Here is an 18,186-nt window from a genome sequence, read left to right on the forward strand (position 1 = left end):
AGTGTACAGTTCAATAACACGTCATATGTATATTGCATTGTGTGTTCACCACCCAAAGTTAAATTTCCTCAATTAGAGTTGGCATTCAATATTATTTCATATTAGTTTCAGGTGTACAACATAGTGGTTAGACATTTATATAACTTACAAAGTAGTTTCCCCCAATTAATCTAGTACCCACCTGGTGCTATACATAGTTATTAAAATATTATTGACTATATTCCTTAAGCTGTACTTTACAACTCCGTGGCTATTTTGTAACTATCATTTTGTTCTTCTTTATCCCTTAACTTTTCTTGATCAGCCTCCCAAATCTCTCCCATCTGGCACCAATTTGTTCTCTGTATCTATGAATCTGTTTTTGTTTAGTTTGTTCATTTATTTCATTCCTTAGATTACACATACAAGTGAAATCATATGGTATTTATCTTTCTCTACTGACTTCTTTACTTAGCAAAATATCCTCTAGGTCCATCCATGTTGTTGCAAATGGTAAGATTTCATCTTCATATATGAGTAATATTTCTATTCCAGGTAACTTGAGATTCCATGTAGGTTTTAGGATGGATTTTTCTATTTTTGCAAAAAAAAAAAAAAGTCATTGGGGTTTTAGTAGAGATTGCATTGAATCTGTGGATCACTTTAGGTAGTACTGAAATCTTCACAATATTGAGCTTTCCAATATGTGAACATGGGTTATCTTTCCATTTATTTTTTTCATTCTTTAATTTTATTCAATAATATTTTATAGTTTTCATTATATAAGACTTTCACCTCCTTGATTAAGTTAATTCCTAAATATTTTATTTTTTGATGTTATCATAAATGGAACTGTTTTCTTAATTTCTTTTTCAGACCGTTCATTGTTAATATACAGAAATACAACTGATTTTTGTGTCAACTTTGCTTACTGCCACTTTACTGAATTCATTTATAAGTTCTAATAGCTTTTTTGTGGATTCTTTAGTGTTTCCTACATATAAGTTCACATCATTTGCAGAGATAATTTTACTTTTTCCTTTCCAATTTGAATGCTTTTATTTCTTTTTTAATAAGAAATAATGACCTAATTAGCATAATAGTCTAATAATTTCTAATAGCCTAATTGCTCTGGCTAGAACTTAAAGTACTATGTTGAATAGAAGTGGTGATAGTGGGCTTCCTTACATTATTACTCATCTTAAAAGAAGAGTTTTCGGTCTTTCACCATTGAGTATAATGTTTATTAAGAGTTTTTTATATATGACCTTTATTATGTTGAGGCAGTTTCCCTCTATTTCTAGTTTCCCTATACCTTTTAATACACAGTAAAAAGTATTTTGGGGATAAATTTTAGATAATTCATGATTTCTATTTTCATTCTTTTATCCAAGCATGTCTCAGTTTCTAGATGGCTAAGATATTGTTATATTTTTGTTATTGATTCTAATTTTTATACTATTGCTAGGTAATATGGCTTTTAAAAACTTTATTAATTTAAAGTTCCTTTGTGTCAAGTACATGATTGATTTTTATAAATGTCCCATAGCCATAAGAGGAAAATGTATATTCTTTCTTTGAAAGGGACAGAAATTTATGATTAAATGACTCTCATTTTCTATAGCCTTATTAATTTTTTTTCATATTCTGAAAGACATCTATTAACATTCTTCACTATGTATAGTTATATTGCTTTCTCTTTCTAATTCTGAGAGCTTTTGCTGTTATATATTTTGGTGCATAAATATTTGTGACTGTAATGTCTTCTTAGTATCTTTTACCATTATATCTGTTTTAAGTCTTTGCTCAAATGTTGCCTTCCTAGGTAGGCTTTTTTCTACCCCAACTGAGGTATTCCCCACTATTCTCGCATGTCTTTTTTCTCTTCATAGCATTTATCATATTTTAACATACCAAATGATTTTTTTAAAAATATCTGTCTTCTGCTACTATAATGCAAGGTCCACAAGAACAGTTCTTTCGTTCTGTTTGGTCATTGTTTTTCCTTGTACCCAAAACAATGTCTGACACACTCTACTCAATGAATAAATCAATTACAAAATTTTCCTCTTTGTGCCATTTAATACTTTTCATTTTGATTTTTCTTTCCTGATACCAGTGTCACCACTTTTACTTTCTTTTTCTTGATATTTGCCTGATATATATTTGTTTATTCCTTTATTTTCAACACTTCTTAATTCAATCTGAGGGTTTTTTGGTCTTTTTATAGGGAACTCAATTCATTCACATTTGTTAGGATAACTAATATGTTTATATTTTCCTTTTTTTCTTATATTATATTTATTACTTATTATACTTGTTTTTATTTGCTCATTTACTCTTTATTGTATTTGCTAGATTTCTCAGAGTGAGACAAATTTACTTTTGTCCACTGTTAATTCATAAATTATCTATTTTTCTAGTGATACATTCCTATAGTTTTGTAGTGTTTATAGCTATATTACTCTATCAAAATACCAAAATTAAACATTATGCTTTCCATCCCTCAAAATGTTTTACTATTATTTTCAAACAAATTTCTTACCAAAATGAGACCTTTACAAAGCTTTAAATGCCTTACCCTCTCTTTTCTCCATCAAATCTCACACTTTGTTAAATAATCATTTCCAGTATATGACTATACTTCCTACAAAATGTAAACTTCAATACATATTTCTTAACATTTATATTACAGTTTATATTCACACAATTTTAATTTAGATTTTAACTATACATTTTTCAAGAAACACTGTGTATCACTTGTATAGTTTTGTTTTACTCATATACATTTTTTCTTCTCTTGAGGTATTTGGTCTGACATAATTTTCATTTGGAAACAATTTTTCTTTGAATAATTTACTTATAAAAAGTACATTAGTAGTGTACTTTCTGAATTCGCTCATGTCCACAAATATTTTTTACTCACATATCTGAATATTACTTTGATTGAATCATTTTTTCAAAATATATACATATTGTTCCAATGTACTCCAACTTCCAATGTTGAAGAAGAAAATTTTAATGCTAGTTTATTCCTCTTTTTGTTGTAAACAACATATTTTATCTATCTTGATGTTTATAAGGTTTTCATTTTTCTTTGTAGCTTAGATGTTTCAATAGGATTTCTAGATGCACATCATTTTTCATTAATGGTTCATGAGATTTGGGGAGCATTTTTAATCTGGAAACTAAAGTCTAGTTTTCATTTATTTGATTATTGATATCTATCTATTTTTTTCTTCCTATACAGCTATTATTTAGTTATTAGTTTTCTGGTCCTGTTCTCAATATATCTTATCTTTTCATTGCTATATCATATTTCAATATATTTTTTCTGTGTTTTAAACTATTTCTCTTATTTGATCTTCCAGTTTTCAGCATTGGCCATTCTATTTGTCTTTTTCACTATTGAATTTTTAAATCGTGAAAAGATGTTATTTGATTCCTCCCATTTTTTATATCCTAATTACATCCGTTTAAGTGTTCTTGCTATTTTCATTTAAAGTTCTCTTCTCTTTCTTATAATTAGTTTTGCCCCAATAATAGTCATGCATTCTGGTTATCTTGGTTGTTCCCTCGAGTTACTGAATATCCTTAGCTGGATTGTGACTTTTTTTAATGCTTGCTCATGGGTGGGTTCATTCAGCAATCAGTGAACTGGAAGATGTTGGAAGATAGGGTAAGAATTTTTATTCCAATAGTCCCTTAGCAATTCAAAGAAAAAATGGAACCTCTCTATGGCGTGTGTGTGTGTGTGTGTGTGTGTGTGTGTGTGTGTGTGTGTGTCTACGTGTGTGGTCTTTCTGTTCTCAGTCTTCTTTAGGTGCAAGTAGCAAAGTGCATGAAATGGGAGCAATGCACCTATTGCCCTGCAAAGATGCCTGGGGTCAGCAAGATGAATTATCTTCATTGAACTATTCTGAAAAGTATATGACATTCACTCTCTTTGAATCCTCTTTTATTGTTCTGAAAAATGACACACACTTGTAATGTCCTCTGGAGACATGGCATTCTCAGATGAAAGTAAGATTCTCTCTAGGTTTTTTTCACCATCAAACTATACTTAAAATAAGTAACCCTTAAACATTGCTAGATATTAAAGTCACTTCAGGAGCATTTAAAAAATACTGATTATCTGCCACCCTTTTCTCTCCCAAGACAATTGAGTCAGAAGTTTTGGTGGTGAAACCTGGGCACTCAGGCCACCATTTTCCAAATTGTTTGCTTGATAGTTTCTTCTGCTATATATCTTGTTTATTGTTCTACACTCTGGTAAGAGGTCAGTAGGGTTTCTTAAAAAATTAATATAATTTAATTAAAAAATGTAATAATTGTTTATTTGATTATGTAGTACTTGCACATTATATTAAACTCTAAAGTCCCCAAATATATACAGCATGTCTCCCTTTTAGCCCTGTTTCTTAGTCAAACAGTTCTTCTCTCTAGAGGAAATCACTTGTTGCTAGTTTCTTATATATTCTTCCAGAGACATTCTATGCATATTGAGGCATATAGTACCAACCAGTCTTCTGTTAATGTACCTTTAGATGGATTTCTACCTGTTGCTATTACAAACAGTGCTTCAATGAATAATTTTCCTACCTAAACCTCTTCATGTGTGTGTGTATCTGTATGATTTCTAGAAACTAAATTATTAGATCAAAGGATATGAAATATCTTTCTATTCCTGGAATTAGCTCCACGTAGTTATGATAGTTTGTTCTTTTATATACTATAGAATATTATTTGATAATATTTAATTTAGGGTTTTTTACAAATTTTATATACTTTTTCATAAATGAGACCCTTGTGTCTTTTGCTACAATTTCTTTTTTTTAAATTAAATATAACTTTGGTAAAGATCGATAAATCATTAAGGTGTTACCCCCTCATGAGTAACATATTTGTATTCAAACCAAAGTTTTCTAAAACACAGTGTTCTAATTCAATGTTTTCCCAATACTTTTTGCTGTGCATTCGAATTATTTGTAGAGGAAAAATTTACAGGTGTTCAGGTTTTGCTCCCACCTGTTTTTGTAAATAAAAGTTTATTGGAACATAGACACACCCTTTCATTCACATATGGTGTATGGCTGCTTTAGCACCACGATACAGAATTGTGTAGTTGTAATAGAATCCATATAGCTGGGAAATCCTAAAACACTTGCTATCTGGATCTTTACAGAACAAGTGTGCTGACCCTTGCTCTATATCCACGGTATATAAATTTGGTACTGAAGCCTTAGTGTATGTATTGTGAAAAAAAAAATCCACCAAAGCTTGTCCTTATTTGTGCTAAAGTTCAAGAACCAGTACTTTAACACAAAGTTAAATAACTAGACGATTGTCATTTTCTTACTATGCCAGAATTTCCTTTGTCTGGTATGTTGACCTGACCTTGAACTTCTTACTCTTTGATTAAAACTCCAACAGAAACCCCGCTATTACGTTCTCCTCACTAGCCCCTAATCGAAGCCATAGTGACCAATGAATAAATGTTTATAGAATAAACAATTTGCTCAACCCTATTTTAAACACCTCTTTAGCCTATATATTGTCACACGTATGCTTACAGGTATACAAGCAAGAATCTCGGTCCACAAACTTATCTGTACAAGAAATAAAACTATTTTTTTAATAATAAATTCCCATTTAAAATCATCATTCCAACAAAATTTAGAAACTTAATTGTAGTCAGTTTGGAGGTTTCATACGTCTTTCCTTTGGATTGTGACTAAGTTATCGAGGTGTAGTTGGAGAACACTTATAGTGCCAAGATATCAGCAGGTGATCTATTATATCTTCAATATCATCTGCCCATGTAGGAATCTGCTGAAATGTCCATGGCTTCATCTGAGCCTATATCAATGAACACAGACGCCACCTAGACAGATGATCCTTGCTCTTATCTTCATGGCTCCTTTAAGTTGACTGTTGTTTGTTCTGTTACTTCTATGGCACTCTTGTGCTCACAGAAATCACTCAGCTATTCCTGCACCATGATATGGTGTAGTAAAGCTCTATAAGGCTGTCTAAATCTCCTTCTGCCTATCTACATTTAAAAGACATTTATTACTCGAGTATCTAATTGTTTTCCAGGGCGCAAAATCCCTAATTCTTGAAAACCAAAAATGCATGTGGCTTTTTTTTCTGGCCCTCTCTCTTGGAACATTTGACATCTATTTTCTCATTGCTACCTCTCCATCTTTTCTTAGTTCTCTCATCTTAGGAAATCTTTTTCTGGTCTGGTGGGGGATGGTTGGGGTAATCTTTGCTCTCTAACAAATATTATCTATGTTGTGAGCCTTTTGCTAAGCTTTTGAAACCCAAATGTTAAGATGAGAGGCCTTTTACTCCCCACCGCTTTCTGCTGTTTCTCTTGTCTGCTGTCTGCCAAAGCAAATGAGCACAAAACTGTTTAGCTATTCAATGAGGGGAACAGGAAGAAGAAGAAGAAAAGCTCTCAGGAAGAAGTGATTGATATATAAAAAATATCCTTTCACAAAGATATCATTATTACTTAATGACCACTAATTAGCATACATGTACCTTGTCACTGTTTTCTCCTTTCTAGTATGTTCCTTTGTCTCTCCCAATTAGGTCTTTAAAGAATTTAAAGAACTCTCAACTTATCAAGAGTTATTTATTAAGCACATATTCTAGGCTTAGCCATGATCCTTTGAAGTGACTCAGACAGTGAATAAATATGAAATCCCATTTGTTTGCTCCTGTGGTTTCTTCAGATACTTATTATTTTTTTTGAACTGGCCAATGATCATAAAAGTTAAGTCCCTGGTGGGTGGAAATGTAAATCTGAACAAACAGTAGAAGACAAATCAACTATCCCAAATAAATAGAAATGTTAAGAAAATTCACAGCTATTCCTTTAAGTCTCTAAGTTAAGTATTCTACAGACACAGTAGATGATGTTTATATATTATGTTCAGAATTTAATATGCTAGATTTCATATTGTATTAATCTATTATGTGTATATGTAAAATGTAGTGAGTTAAGGACTAGATAGAAAAGACTTGCCTCTAAAATTCATGTTTGTTTTTTCTCCTTCCCGAGACAGAACTTTTTACATTCATTTGATGTACTGTAGTTACTTGGGGTTTAATCTTGTATAATAATTAACTTCAATTGATTCACTGCAATGTGTTAGCAAAGTGAATGAGCCTATTAAATCTGACTTAGAATTCTCCATTGCTTTCCTAATTTCCAGCATCATTATGCTGCCAGGAAAGCTGATTAATGTAAAGGCATTACAAACTGGGGTTTTGCCTGGTGAAACTTTGGAAGAGGTGCACACTATTCCCATTTTATAATATTGCATGCAACTAATATGAATATAACATTCTTTATTCTTAGGAGAACCCTGGATCTGTAAGTGAGGTTTCTATTTTTTTTATAACAGAATTCTTCTGTTAAAGAGGGAAGGCAGAATCATCAGAGCTTCGCATCTTAATGGGGGCACGTATGGTTGATTTGAAAACAAGTAGAAAAATGGAATCTTACTGAAAATGTACCATGTTCAATAAGCTTCTGAAAAAAAAGGCTGCCAATGAGCAAGAGAGGATGATAGAAAAAAATTATGAAAAAAAAATTAGAGATAGATGTAAATGAAGCTGTTAAATTGAAGATCCACAACAGACATTCTGCCTTTGAGGAAATTGCAATAAAACATCCAAACTGATCTATTGGAAAGCTCTGTGTAGGGGTTTTCTCATGAAATAATCTATTTGGAAAACTTTACTGAGACTCTTCTGTGTGTCAGGGGAGAAAGAGAAGTTTAAGACTTGGACTTTGACAAAAACATAAATGTGGAGGGAGTGAATTGAAGGTTAACAATTTTAGAATGTGTTCAACCTTAAGTGACCATCAACTTAAAATAGAGTTAAGATATTGTCGTAACGTTTTATGAAGCTCGTTAACATTATAGTGTGAGAAATTTGTGCTATGCTTTTGGTACTAAAATATTGCTCTCACTTCCTCTTGACAAGCCACACCAGAAAAAAAAGGAGTTCCACTCAAGATGATGTATGTAAACGCTGTGCTTCCCTTCTCCCATGACCACATTAAAATTACAACTAAATTATAGAACAATCTCACATGCATCTGAACTTTGCCTGCACAGGAGACCCTCCCAAGAAGCCCCAGAACAAACACACCAAGTGGACCACAACAGAGCACAAGCTGATTAGCCCCACAGGTGGCACACTGAAAGGGTGGTCTCAGCAGGCACAAGAACCTTCTGGGATAAATCTCGCTCCATGGGGTCAGCCCCTGCACAGCATCTCCTATGATATGATTGAGTCCAATCCTCACAGCCAGTCATCCTTAAGGTCAGTGCCATCCACTGACATGCCAACAGAAACAAGGCTCAACTATTAAAGGAGGGCACACTCAATCTACACAAGGGATATTCCTGGAGGACCTAGTACAAATGATTAGAGAGACTGCAGCAATTACTACACAGGACAACTACTACATAAAGCCACTCTGCAAACACTGGGAAATGTAGCAGATCTACTTAATACATAAAAAGAAACACAAAGAAACAGCCAAAATGAGGAGACAATGAAACATGTCTCAAATGAAAGAATAGGAGAAAACTCCAGAAAAAGAACTAAGTGAAATGGAAGCAAGCAACCTACCAAATAGAGAGTTCAAAACACTATTTATAAGGATGCTCAAGGAGCTTAGTGAAAACTTCAACAAAGAGATAGTAAGCATGAAAAAGATCTTAGAAACCATAAAAAAGAATCACTCAGAAATGAAGACTACAATAACTGAAATAAAGAATGCACTAGAAGGAATCAACAGAAGAATAAATAAAGCAGAGGACTGAATCAGCAAATTTGAAGACAAAGTAGTAAAAAACAGTCTATTGGAACAGCACAGCAATAAAAAGTAAAAAAAAAATAGTTTAAGAGACCTCTGGGACAACATCAAGAGTAATAACATTTACATCATAGGGATACCAGAAGAGAACCATAACCTATCTGACGAAATAATGGTGGGAAACTTTTCTATGTTGGTAAAGGAAATAGATATACAAATTCAGGAAGCACAAAGTGTCCAAAAAATGACGAACCCAAAGAGACCAACACCAAGACATATAATTAAAATTGCAAAGATGGAAGACAAGGAGAAAATCTTAAAAGTAGCAAGAGAAAGGCACTTAATTACTTACAAAGGAGCTCTTGTAAGACTGTCAGCTGAATTCTCAACAAAAAACTTTGCAGACCAGAATAGAGTGGTGCAAAATATTCAAAGTGCTGAAAAGCAAGAACCTACTACCAAGACTACACTACTAAGCAAATCTATCATTTAAAACTGAAGGAGAATGTTTACTGCAGCATTTTTTATAATAGTCAAAATATGGAGGCTACATGGGTGTCCATCAGCGGATGAATGGATAAAGAAGAGGTGGTATATACATACATACATACATACATACATACATACATACATACATACATACATTCATATACACACACAATGGAATATTACTCAGCCATATAAAAATAAAATCTTGCCATCTGCAACAACATGAATGGACCTGGAGGGTATTGTGCTGAGTGGAGTAAGTCAGAGAGAAAGACAAATGCCATATGATTTCACTTACATGTGAAATTTAAAGGACAAAATAAGTAAAGAAAAAAATAGAAACAAATTCATAGGTACAGAGAATATTTTGATAGTTGCCAGATAGGAGGGAGGTTGGGAGTGGGTGAAAAAAGGGAAAAATTAAGAAGTGCAAATTGACAGTTACAAAATAATTATGGGAATGTAAAGTATAGCATAAGGAATATAGTTATCAGGGTGATCAGTTTGTTACTTATGTAAATGTCTAATGACTATGTTGTACACCTGAAACTAATATAATATTGTATGCCAAGTTTAATTTTAAAAAAAGTTATTTAAAAAATAAAAAAAACCTTTGCTTATTTGTCATTGGGAATTGAGTAAATTACTTAGAAAAAAATATATAGATTTAAGAAAATAAGTAAAGTAAAATTGAAGGAGCTTCCCAACAAGAAAAAGCTAAAGTAGCTTATCACCACCAAACCAGTATTACAAGAAATGGTAAAGAGATTTCTTTAAGAAGAGTAGGAAAATAAAGAATATAAATATGAATAAAAAAATGAGAAAAACTACATATCTATCAATAATCACTTTAAATGTAAACAGATTCAATGTTCTAATCAAAAGAAATAGGGTGGCTGAATGGATAATAAAACAAGACCCATACATATGCTGTATACAAGAGACTCACTTCAGATCTAAAGGCACATACAGACTGAAAGTGTAAGGATGGAAAAAGATATTACATAAAAATGGAAACTAAAAAAAGCTGTAGTAGCAATACTTATATCAGACAAAATACACTTTAAAAAAAGGCTATAATAAGACAAAGAAGGACATTTCCTAATGATAAAAATATCAATCTAACAAGAGGATATAATCCTTGTAAACATTTATGCACCAAATAAAGGAGCACCTAAATATATTAAGCAAATACTGACTGAAATAAAGAGAGATGAACAGTAATACAGTCACAGTGTGAGACTTTAATACCCCATTTACACCAATGGACAGATCTTCCAGACAGAAAATCTACAAGAAAACAGTGGCTTTAAAAGACACATTAGATCAGATGGAATTAATTGATATTTTTAGAGCTTTTCACTCTAAAGCAGCAAAATACATATTCTTTTCAAGCTCACACGAAACATTTTTCAAGACTGACCACATGTTAGGACACAAACAAATGTCAATAAATTTAAGAAGATTGGAATCAGATCAAGCGTCTCCTCTGACGATAATAGTATAAAACTAGAAATCAATTACAAGAAAAAACTGATAAATATAGAAACACATGGTGGCTAAATAACATGCTACCAAAAAATAAATGGGTTAACAATGAGATCAAGGAAGAAATCAAAAGATACCTAGAGAAAATGAAAATAAAAACACAACTCTCCAAAAATCTATGGGACACAGCAAAAGCAGCCCTGAGAGAGAAATTCATAGTAATACAGGCCTACCTCCAAAAACAAGAAAAATCTCAAATAAACAATCTAACCTCACACTTAAGGGAACTCGAAAAAGAACAGCAAACAAAGGCCAAAGTGAGTAAAAAGAGGGAAATAATAATCTAAAAAAACAATATAAAAGATCAATGAAACCAAGAGCTGTTTCTTTGAAAAGATAAACAAAATTGATAAACCTTTAAAGAGATTCATCAAGAAAAAAAGAGAGAAGACTCAAATACAATTAGAAATTAAAGAGAAGTGACAACTGACATCGTAGAAATACAAATGATTATAAGAAAATACTGTGAGTAATTATATGCCAACAAATTGGACAATCTGAAAGAAATGGATATATTCCTAGAAACATGCAATCTTCCAAGACTGAATCAAGAAGAAACAGAAAATCTGAATGGCTCAATTACTACTAATGAAATCAAATCAATAATCGAAAATCTCCTACGTATCAATGTCTTGAACAATATGTCTTCAGAGGTGAACTTTACCAAATAGTCAAGGAAGAATTAACACTTATCCTCAAATTATTACAAAACATTCAAGAGAAGGATAGGCTCCTAAGCTCATTTTATGAGGTCATCATTATTCTGTTTCCAAAATCAGAGAAAGATATTACAAAAAAAGAAAATTGTCAGCTGATGTCCCTGATGAACATAGATACAACAATCCTTCACAAAATATTAGAAAACTAAATTTGGCTATACGTTAAAAAGATCATACACCATAATCAAGAGTGATTTACTCCTGGGATGCAAGTTTGGTCAATATCCACAAATCAATTAACACGATATACCACATAAACAAAATGATAGATAAAAAATATATTATCATATCAATAGAAGCAGAAAAATGTTTGACAAAATCCAACATCCATTTATGATAACACTCTCAGCAAAGTGGGAATAGCGGAAACATACTTCAATATAGTAAAGGCCATATATGGCAAATTTATAGTTAACATTATGCTCAACTGGGAAAAGCTAAAAGTGTTTTCCTTAAAATCTGGAACAAGAAAAGAATGTCTACTTTCACCACTTTTATTCAACATACTATTGGAAATCCTAGTCACAACAAAACAGAAAAGAAGAAGAAATAAAAGACATCCGAAATGGGAAGGAAAAACCAAAACTGTCGCGATTTGACAATGACATGATACTGTATAGAGAGAACCCTAAAGAGTGCATCAAAAAATTATTTGAACTGAGGAGCAGAAAAAAATTGCATAGATGATAGAGCCTCTGTTCATCCCTCTGACAAACAAATCAAAGTTTAGACAGAAACAAGGAGTGAACAGCAAGGAAAAATGACCTGGGATCTAGATGAATAAGTCATACAACTAGGGAGAAATCTAAGAAATCACCCTGCAACGGCAGAAGGTAAGACAGGGGCAAGGTCATGAGGCTGCCCCATCTCGAGTAGCTGAGTAGGACAGAGGCTGCAGTAGCTGCAGACACCTCTTAAAGGGGTCGTGTACACGAGCGGACTTTTGCGGTGATGGACCTGCTCACTCTGAGCACCAGCGCCCAGTTGGCTGCTTGGGAGGCACTAGAACACTATACAGGTGGACACAGAGTGAGGGTGAGGAGAGATGTACTATGTACAGAAATGCCTGCAGTGTCCATTGTTCCTCTCTTAAGCCTTAACCCCACCCCTCAGTTGGTAGACACAGCAATGCCATAGCGAAGACCTCATCAAAGTGAATAAGAGAGGTCAATCCACTCAGAGGATTCCCTGAAACTCTGCCCACCCCAACGTGTGGCCCCAACCAAGCCACATCTAGGTATGTCTTCACTTAGTCAGGTGCCCTTTCCTGAGTAGCACCTAGACTCACACTTGTGGCAGCTGGCCTTGGATTCTGGCATGGCTTCTTGAGGCTACTATTAGCACAGCATCTGTGGATTGCTTGCTGAACCTTAACAGGTGGCCCTGGAAGGGCACAGGCTGGGGCTAAAATTGGCCTGCAGCTGAATCTCTCTCAGGTCTGTGTCATTGAACACCTACCACACAAATCCACGTTAATAAGCCCAGGAGACTTAGGAGCTTTGTTTAGTATACAGAAACAGACACAGAAAGGCAGCCAAAATGGGAAGACAAAGAAGCAGAAACTACATGAGAGAACAGAACAGAGATTCAGGAATAATGGAGTCAAGTAATCTAACAGATGCAGAGTTCGAAACACTGGTTATAAAGATGCTCAATGAACTGATGGTAGTGTAGATGGATTCAGTGAGAACTTTAACAAAGAGATAAAAAACATAGAAATGGAAATTATGAAAGTGAACCAGTCAGAAATGAAGAACACATTATCTGAGATGAGAAGTATATTAAATAGAATAAAGAAAGTGAAAAAACAAGAGGATGAAGTGACCTATAGAGAGGATGGGGAAGCCAAGGACCCTCAATCAGAATGGCAAAAAGAAAGAAGTCAAGACTATAATAATAATTTAAGGAGTCTATGAGATGCTATTAAAGGTAAAAAATATCTGTTTGATAGGAGTACTGGAAGGAAAAGAAGACGTTGAAGAGCTATTTGAAGAAATAATGATGGAAAACTTCCATAACCTGGTGAAGGAAATAGACATAAAACAGCAGGAAGCTGAGAGAGTCCTAAAACCCAGGAACCCAAAGAGGCTCACACCAAGACACATCATCATTAAAATGCCAAAGGTTAAATACAAAAAGAGAATGTTAAAAGCAGCAAGAGAAAGGCAATTAGTTCCTTACAAGGGAACACCTATAAGGCTGACAGCTGATTTCTCAAAAGAAACTATGCAGGACAGAGGGATTGGCACAAAATATTCTCCGTGATGGAAACCCAGGAGCTATAATCAAGAATACTTTACCCAGCAAAGCTATCATTTAGAGTCAAAGGACTGATAAAGAGCTTTCCAGACAAAATAAGCTAAGGGACTTTTTCAACACCAAGCCAGTATCACAGGAAATGTTGGAGGGACTCCTTTATGAGAAAAAAAAAAAACAGGAATCAATACAGGAATAAATAATAGTAATAACTACATTCCTATTAACAAGTACCTCAAATGGAAAAGAATTAAGTGCTCCAACCAAAAGATAGAGTGGCTGAATGGATAAGAAAACAAGTCCCCTACATATGCTGCCTACAAGAGACTCACTTCAGATTAAAAGACACACACAGACTAAAAGGAAGGGGATGGTGAAAGATATTGCTTTGATGGACCTAGAGGGTATTGCGCTGAATGAAATGGGTTGGATAAAGAAAGACAAATATCACAAGATTTCACATGCACATGTAATCTGAAGAACAAAATAAACTACAACAACAACAACAAAAATGGAAATAAGATACAGAGATACAGAGCATATTTTCAGTGATATTAGATGAGAGGATTTTGGGGAGGAAGAAGAAAAGGCAAAGGGATTAAGAGGTACAAATGAATAGTTGCAGAATTGACATGGAGTTTTAGAGTAGTGTGGGGAAGATGGTTAATAATGTAATAAATATGTAAGGGGGAAAAAGGGTACTAGATATAGTGGGGTGATCACTGCGAGTTATGTGGATCTCTGATCACTATGCTATACAACTGAAACCAGTATATTATTGTAGGTCAACTGTAATTGAAAAAAAATCTCATTGAATTATACAATGTAAATACAAGCAACTAATTTTCTATTATATTTGAATAAAGCTGGAAAAAATAAATAAATAAAGAAGGAGCCATATAGAAGCCAGTAGGAGTTACAAAACTGTGAATCGGGGTGGATTCGTACCCGCAGGTGAAGGAGGAACGCCGGAGGGAGAGCGAGGCTGTAGAGGCTCCCATGAAGGAGAGAGATGTCCTGGCCTCATTTGGGGGCTCCCCAGCCCTTTTCACAGCCCAGGGAAGAGGAGTTTCCAGTAACTCCAACTATAAAAAAAACAGGGGATTCCTTCCATTTTAGTGAGACAGAAGGAGGCTGAAACTCTAGACACCCCATTGAAGGGACCACACACAGGATTTCTGACCTGCTGACACCCAAGATACCAGTGGTGGGTCAGAGGCTCATGCGGGATTCATACTGAGAAAATCTGCATTTCCTGGCACCAGGTAGAGGGCTGGAAGGGCAGCCAGCACTGTGTCTTAGCCTGGCTCCCTGCCCAGGCAATCTACAGAAGGCACCAGTTTGACTTTGCAGACCCCTCCCACAGGGCTATTAGGAAGCTCTGGCCTGAGGAAAGTAGCCCAGCCCAGGCAACTTTCACATTTCTCAGGAGCTTTTATTGCTGGATGGCTGCCACACCCTGCACATGTGCATTTTGGATATAGTTTCAGGCAGATCACTGCTGCCACCACGAACTTGGGAGGATCTCGGAGATCTGTGGGCCAGTCCCAGATAGTAGCTGGTGTTGCTGTGATCTGGGACTTCTGTAGGAACCTGCGAATGTTTACCGAATTTGTAGCAAGACTGAGGCTGTATTGTTTGACAGCCATTGTCTCCCTGAGACTCCACCAAATCCACAAATTGCACCAGGCTGCACACTGACACTGATCCTTTATCATCTTGCCCCTTGCTCCCAGGTCTCCCAATCCACACAGGCAACAAACTTTGGCTAGCATAGGGCAGGTACTGCAAGGAAACCAGTTGCAGGGCAGACCTCTGCTGCCTGCAAGAGTTGCAATATTGTGTCTTGGGGGTGCAGGGGTCTGTGGGAACACCTCAGATGGCAGTTGGTCTCACGGTGATCTTTGACTACAGTGGGAATGCCCAGGCACAGAAGTAGCAGCAAAACTGAAGTTTCATTGGCCTGATGGCCCTTGTCTCCCTAAGATCCCATTTCACCTAAGCCATAAAAGGTGGTTGCAACAAGTAGACGAGCCTGCTAGGGCAAATCCCACCGATTAGGGTCAATCCCCACACAGCAACTCTAACCCTGTGGGAGCAGCCTATTCCCACAATTAGTCAGCTTGAGCATTAATCCCATCCACTGATATATTAATACCAATAAAGGCTTGGCAACAACAAAACTAATACACAACCCACACAAAGATCACGTCCAGAGCCTCCTGCAAAGGGAATCAGGGAGAGGGTGCCACTGGGCTATACAGGACACCTTCCACATTAGGCCATTTGGCCAAGGCTAAGAGATGAAACAAATATTCTTATCACATAGAAACAAACACAGAGAGGCTAATAAAATGAAAAAAGAAAAGAAAAGAAAAGAAAAGAAAAGAAAAGAAAAGAAAAGAAAAGAAAAGAAAAGAAACATGCCACAAATGAGACATAAGGAGAAAACTCCATAAAATAAGCTAAATGAAATGGGGGCAAGCACTCTACCAGAGACAGAGTTCAGAATAATATTTATAAGGATGTTCAACGAACTTATGGGGAGAATGGATGAGCACAATGAGAACCTCAACAGAGAGATAGTAAGCATAAAAAAAAGGACACAGAAACTACAAAAAAGAACCAGACAGAAATAACTGATATGAAGAATACACTAGAAGGATTCAACAGCAGATTGGAAGAAGCAGAAGATTGAATCGGTGAACTGGCAGACAAGGTAACAGAATAAATCCAATCAGAAAACAACAAAAAAGAATTTTTAAAAATGACATAGTTTAAGAGACCTCTGGGACAACATAAAGCATAACAATATCAGGATTATAGGATCGAAGGAGAAGAGAGAAAACAAGGGATAGAGAAACTATTTGAAGAAATAATAACAGAAAATGTTCCTAACCTGTAAAGGAATTAGACATACAAGTTCGGGAAGCACAATGACCCCAAACAAGAGGAACTCAAACAGACTCACATCAAATTCATCATAATTAAAATTCCAAAGGTCAAAGACAAAGCAAGAATCTTAAAAGCAGCAAGAGAAAGCCAGCAAGTTACATACAAGGGTACCCCCATATGAATGTCTGCTGATTTTTCAATGGAAACTTTGCAGGCCAGAAAGGACTGGCAAGAAATATTCAAAGTTATGAAAAACAAGAATCTACAACCATGAATACTCTACCCAGCAAGGCTTTCGATTAAAATAGAAGGTGAAATAAAGAGCTTCCCATACAGAGAAAAGCTGAAAGAATTCATCACCAACAAGCAAGTATTACAAAAAATGTTAAAGGAACTTCTGTATAAAGAGAAGAGGTAAAAAAGAAAACAGAAATAATAAATACAAATAATAAAATGCAGTAACTATGTACTTATCTGTAATCACTTTAAATGTAAATGGATTAAACACTCCAATCAAAAGAAATAAGGTAGCTAAATGGATAAAAAAACAAGACCCATGGATATACTGTTTACAAGAGACAAACTTCAAATCAAATAATGCTTACAGGCTGAAAGTAAAGGGATGGAAAGAGATATTTCATGCAAATAGAAGAAATAAAAGCTGAGGTAGCAATAATTATATCAGACAAAATAGACTTTAAAACAAAGGCTATAATAAGAGACAAAGAGGAGCATTACATAATGATAAAGGGATCAATAAATCAAGATGACATAACCCTAGTAAACATATATGCACCCAACGTAGGAGTACCTACATACATAAAGCAATTATTGACTGACATAAAAGGAGAGATCAACAGTAATACAGTCATAGTAGGAGACTTTAACACCCCATTGACTCCAATAGACAGATCTTCCAGGCAAAGAATCAACAAGGAAACAATGGACTAAAAGGCACACTAAACCAGATGATTTAATAGATATTTTTAAGCATTTTACCCATAAGCAGCAAAATATACATTCTTTTCCAGTGCACATGGAACATTTTCCAAGATAAACCACATGTAAGGACACAAACGAGTATCAATAAATTTAAGATTGAAATCATATCAACCGAGTTCTCTGATCACAATAGCATAAAACTATAAATCAACTACAAGAATAAAAAAAACTAGAAAATACACAAGCACATAGAGGCTAAATAACATGCTGCTAAGCAATGACTGGGCTATTAATGAGATCAAGGAAGAAATCAAAAGATACCATAGAAAATGAAAATGAAAACACAACAACTCAATATCTATGGAAATGGCGAAAGCAATCCTAAGAGGGAAATTCATAGCAATACAGGCCTACCTCAAGAAACAAGAAAAAGCTCACATAAACAATCTAACCTTATACTTAAAAGAACTAGAAAAAGAACAGCAAAAAAAAGCCCAAAGTGAACAGAAGGAA

Source organism: Pteropus alecto, unplaced genomic scaffold, assembly GCF_000325575.1.
Source record: "Pteropus alecto unplaced genomic scaffold, ASM32557v1 scaffold208, whole genome shotgun sequence".
Taxonomy (NCBI): Eukaryota; Metazoa; Chordata; class Mammalia; order Chiroptera; family Pteropodidae; genus Pteropus; species Pteropus alecto.